This window comes from Octodon degus, unplaced genomic scaffold (genome assembly GCF_000260255.1).
Source record: "Octodon degus isolate 3935 unplaced genomic scaffold, OctDeg1.0 scaffold01093, whole genome shotgun sequence".
Taxonomy (NCBI): Eukaryota; Metazoa; Chordata; class Mammalia; order Rodentia; family Octodontidae; genus Octodon; species Octodon degus.
In genome coordinates this window covers 5,381-10,910 of record NW_004525669.1, presented here as the reverse complement: position 1 = coordinate 10,910, position 5,530 = coordinate 5,381, and the positions used below count along the sequence as shown (strand labels likewise).

General features: G+C 46.1%; 1 long non-coding RNA gene across 1 annotated transcript; it reads right to left on the bottom strand.

The window, feature by feature from the left end:
• Positions 1 to 1,219: 1,219 nt before the first annotated feature.
• Positions 1,220 to 4,181, bottom strand: LOC111814889. The gene is made up of 3 exons (XR_002819753.1): positions 4,112 to 4,181; positions 2,122 to 2,237; positions 1,220 to 1,289 (listed from the first exon to the last, which is right to left on the bottom strand). It is a non-coding gene; the product is annotated as an uncharacterized LOC111814889 (long non-coding RNA).
• Positions 4,182 to 5,530: the final 1,349 nt, after the last annotated feature.

Below are 5,530 nucleotides of genomic sequence, written 5' to 3'. Positions count from 1 at the left end.
TGCATGGCTCTTGCCCTGAGCACAGTCAGCTTTCCTTAGAGGATCACCCACTTGGGGGCCCCCTGGGGGGCCATCCTTCTACTCACAGGCTTGGCAGGAAGTCAGGCACGCAGGTGTTCCCACTCTTGGCGTGAGCACGGTCAAGCCCAACTTGTTCTCATGCTGGATGGAGTGAGGGGCAGTGGGGGGCCCCTGGGACGGCAAAGGACACCTGGCTGCATCTAATGGACAGTGGCAGGTCTACTCTCACAGCAGATTTCAAGTATACCATTCAGTATCATCAATTATACTATATACTGTATCTCTAGAATGTACCCATAACTGAAACTTTGTGCCTTTGGACCAACATCTCATTTTTCCTACGCCCAGCCCCTTACAATCAGCCCTTCAGTTATGGCTTGTACCTAGATGTCCCCCCTTATGCAGTCATAGGTGGGCTTGTCAGAGGTAGCTGGGTTTAGGATGTGTGAATATGGATTAAGTGTGTGATACTGGGGTTAAGTGTGTACATAATGAAAGCCCCACCCTGGTTGTGGGGGGCACCAATCAACAGGCTTGCAGCCTGGGTGGAATATAAAGGGACAGAAATAAGGCAGGCAGGCCCTGTTGCTGCTGCAGCTGCTGTTTGCTGCTTTAATTCCTCCTGCCGGCTTGCCATGGACTGTTTCTCCTCCTTGATGCTCCTCTGTCATTCCACCCTACCTCGGAGCCCACCAGCCATGAACTGAAACCTCTACAAACCGTGAGCTAAATACACTTTTCTTCTTTTAACATTGTGCATCTGGCATTTCGTTTCAGTGATAAGAAAAGTAACTAAGACATCTTTTAATCTCTGCTTCTGTGAGTTCAACTTTATCACATTTCTCTCTCCTCTCTCTCTCTCTCTCTCTCTCTCTCTCTCACACACACACACACACACACACTCACACACACTCACCCCCCATGATAACTATGCAGGAGATAGGTATGCTAATTAACTCAACTGTAGGGGCCGGGGAGATGGCTCAGTGGAGTAACTCAATTGTGGTAGCCATTCTACAGTGGATTCCGGGATCAAGTCATCACGCTGTACTTAGAGCATCTGCAATTTTCATTTGTCAGCTGTATGTCAACAAAGGCAGAGATATTTTGCCACCTTTGGGGTTTCCCTTTGACCTTGCCATTTACACAGAAAAATAAAGACTGGCTTTATTTTAGGTGTGTGGGGAGGGCGACTTACTCTGTTGAGAAAACAACATGCCAGAAGTTTAGGGTTTTCTGCACACTTTTCCAATTCTTTTAGAAAAGTCCTAGGGAAATAAAAGTATAATACAGTAATGTCTTGATTGTGTTTTTTTACATGTATGGATTTAAAAATGTTTGTAAGTAAGATCACATAATTTCAAGGAGAAGCTAGAAAAATGCTCCAGGCTTTATTGCTCTCTGCTCATCTTCTCTGCACTGATTTGGGAGACAGCGATGTGTCCAGAGCACTCCTGCGCCATGAGCCTGCTCGCGGCTGTGGTGCTCATTGGGGGCAGGGCCAGAGATGGGCAGGAGGCTGCCTGAGGCCACCAACGCTGTTGTCATCACTGTCACCTTCACCCAGTCCCTCCAAGCCAAGGTTTCGTGCATGTGAAACCCAAGGTCCTAAGAGGCTGAATTACTGCGTTAGGGAGAGTAGCGGATACTGGATTCTACTTCTTTGCATCTGATGGATGGACAAGGGATGGCATTAGGAGACAACTAGGGCTCGTTTGGGACATGAACATTTCCTGAGAGCAGTATCACTGGGGGGCAATGGGTTACGGGCAGGTGTCGAGTCATCTTTGCATCTCCAGTGCCGTGCACTGTGCCTGGCACAGAACAGACACATGAGAAATAGACATACATTAAATAAACAAGTAAAGGAACACACAGCCCAGACAGCCTGGCTAGGTGACACCCAGCACACACCCATGGGTGTCTTCTTCTTCTGCCTCAGGGCTCGCGCCATGTTTATTTCCTCCTCTCTCCCCTCCTTGCCTGAACCAACCCCCCTGCTCAAGCTGAGTAACATTCAATTGTCTCACGTCCAAGTTCTGCCATCCCAGAAATTCCCACTCGTCACCGTATCTCTGGGCAATATGGATCATCATATACCTGTTGTGAAATTCGTAAAGCTCCTGAATGTTCCCAAAAAGAAAGTCCTTGTTGTTCTGCAAAATATCTGGAATCAGATGCTTTAGCCAAATAAAATCCATTGGAGTGATGTAGCCCTGCAGAGATGGAAATAAGATGGGCGTTACAGTCAGTATAAAAGAGATGACCTAAATCAGCGACTCTTAAGGGGCAGCACGCGAGGGCAACTGTTGAGAAATATAGTGTGCCTGCTTGCGGAGATCTGGGCTACCGGATGCTCTCGTTGGATGCCATTTTCCTCATGATATCAGAAGGTCAGAGCTTCCTGGCAATGACAAAACAGTATTTTTTTTTTTTTTCCAAAGGGACTTTTTTTTTTGGTCTTATTTTCACTATTTTCTTTTTTGGTACCGGGAATCGAAACAAAACAGTATTTTAAGGGGAAGAACAAACATGTTTTTAAGTGCTAATAAGTTACACAAGTTGTACATGACAAGCAGAAACTTACTCGCCGTTTTGTGATGGGAAACTGTTCTCAAGTCTTGCTGAATCTCCTTCATAACTTGTACAAGGCTCACTTTATATGGTTATAATTATGATATGTATATAGTTTTGTATTTTCTCCTCCAAGTATATTTTAGGCTCAATTTAAAAAGCTCTACATATTGTCTTTCTCTTAATGAATAGAAAGATTTGTTCTAACAGTGTTTGTGGACAGGATATCATGTCTGCATCTTGTACTATGAATAACCACTAAGAAGACAACAATATGCAATGCGTTAATTATTGAAACTGTCCTACTAATTGGTTTTGAAACTGTCTTATTGCTATTTCTCAATAAAATTATTAAAAAAATAAAAAAAGGAAAAGCTATACATATTATTAATTTAGGCTTCTACCAGGAACATTTTAAAATGTTGCTACATATTATCTAAAATGACTCTTAACTGATGAAAATATTTATTCATCACATATCATACTTTTTGTTGTTGTTTTTTCACCAGATATCTTTTATTTATGATAGTTACACCCACGATAAGTTCAATTCAGTCCTCGCTCCCTTTTATTAATACGGAGGAAAAAAAAAAGACAAAGCTATTGTTGCACCACCATGTAATAAATCCAGAACAATTTTTTTTGAAAGGTTTCAATTCTTTATCATACTTTTAAAATCATCCTCCTCTTTTAGGGATAGTTTGATTACTTCTGAATTTTCCATTGTAAAAACCATTCTCCTCTTTCAGGGATAGTTTGATTACTTTTGAATTTTCCATTGTAAAAATGCTATGGTAAGCCAAGGGTGGTTGTGCACACCTGTAATCCTGTACTCCAGAGGATGAGACAGGAGGATTGCTGTGAGTTCAAGGCCAGCCTGGGCTAACATAGTGAGTCTGCATTACATAGAAAACTGTGTCTAAAACACACACACACACACACACACACACACACACACCCCTAAGGCAAATAATTTTTGTAAATGTAGTCTCTTCCTAGTGGTTATTCCATTAGGAAAAAAGACAGAAAATACACGTTTTTAAGGGGGAAAATCTATTTTAAAAACAAGTAGCAGGTGGTGGCTTATGCCTGTAATTCCATCATCAGGAGGCTGAGGTAGTAAAATTTTGAATTAGAGGCCAGCTTGAGCTACATAGCAATATCCTTGGAGAGAGAGAGAGAGAGAGAGAGAGAGAGAGAGAGAGAGAGAGCCTGAGACAGAGAGAGAGAGGTCTCTCAGTATCGCAAACATTTTTGTCATCCTCTGCTGGCAAGCATAGGTGAACCAATACAGGCAGTGGTAGAAGCAGTAGGAACTGGCATAATCCGAATCTTCGGGACCTGTGAGTCTACACAGATCAAGAGCCGTGATGTCTGTATTCCTACTGGACAGACACTTGTGATAGGTGACCTCAAGCCTTAGGGGGATCCAGAAACACAAACAAGTATTTTGAGTCTTTGTGTGCAGTGAAACTTCTTGCTTGAGTAAACTGCTCACCACCCTCCACGTACTTACATCAATGATGCCCTTCATTTCCTTTATATAGGTCTCTTCCGTCTCGAGCAAATCACGTAGCAGGCGCCTGAGTCCCAGCAGCAGGAGGCAGATTGAGAAAGAAAGAGAGCGGGAGGGGAAGAGTGCAGCTTTAGGATGCTTTTGGAATCATGCCCTTGTACATTGCCCCTGAGCAGCTCACGCGCTGCAGGCCAGGGCAGCTTGTTCAGTGCCATGGGACTGCACCCGGCATCTCACAGAAGCACGCTGCAGACCCCTCCACACCATGAAGAAACAACACAGCTGGAAGATGCCACACCCATTTGGACACCCCTTGTCCTTGGGGTGGACCACGAGGTACAGAGGGGTCGGGGGTGGGCACTGGGGCAAGAAATCTCACGCTTGGTCAAGAAAGGTCTGCTCGGCGCCTACGCTGTGGGTGGCTGTCTGGATTTTCTCTGCAGCTTTCTCCCGTCTCATCACTTCTCACATCAAGAACTCTGACTGCCTGCATGGGGCTAGTCTTGGTACTTGGGGTTAGATGGGCCATCCCGCCTCCTTCCTCCAGCGTTGAGTGTTTCAGTGTGATTTCCTCTTCCGAAAGCTACAGGCTCTATTTTTCTGGAAGGCAGGTGAGGATGTGGTGGGGAGAATCCTAAGATGCCTCTCCAAATTTCTGGCTCCTCGTGTGCAAACACCTCCTCCAAAGGAGTAGCTCACACGCTTGTTAAGTGCCCTGGTCCCAGGACATCACTGCCCAGTTGATCTTGAGAGGAAATCTTTTTTTAAACAGGATCTCAATATGTAGTCCAGGCATGTTTTAAACTCACTACAGAGCCCAAGCTGGCCTCAGACTTGTGGTGATCCTCCTGCCTCAGCCTCCTGAGTGCTGGGATGCCACCACACGTGGCGAGATACGTGACCTTGAGTTGGGCCTGTCCTAGCCATATACATTACTTAGGTCTGGACCTACAGTCAGAGGTCGAAAGCACAAGAGAGATTTGGCACGGGAGAAACTGCTTTGGGCTGGCCCTGAGATGTAGGGGCCTGTGACAAGGAACGTGGGCACCTGCAGGAGCTGATGCCCCAGCTGACAGCCAGAGAAGGAGGGCCCCCGCCGAGGGCCCGACTAGCTAACTTCACGCTCTTACCTTCCTGGGACTGAGCGCAGAATACCCAGCCCTGCCGTGCCTGTGCACACACCAGGGAGACCATGAGCAAACCTGCCAGCTTCCTGCTCAGCCCAAGGGACGACCAGGGCCACGAAGAGCTCGCCACGCCCAGCCCCGCCCCGCCCAGCGGTTTCCTGCCTCTCTTTAGACCACAGCTGAGCTCTTCTGGAGCTTCAAGAGAGGCACTAGGTGTTTACATGAGCATTCGTGTGTAGTCTGCACATTTACAGTGTGCACGGACTCTGGGTGGGTTATGTACTCTGGAAGC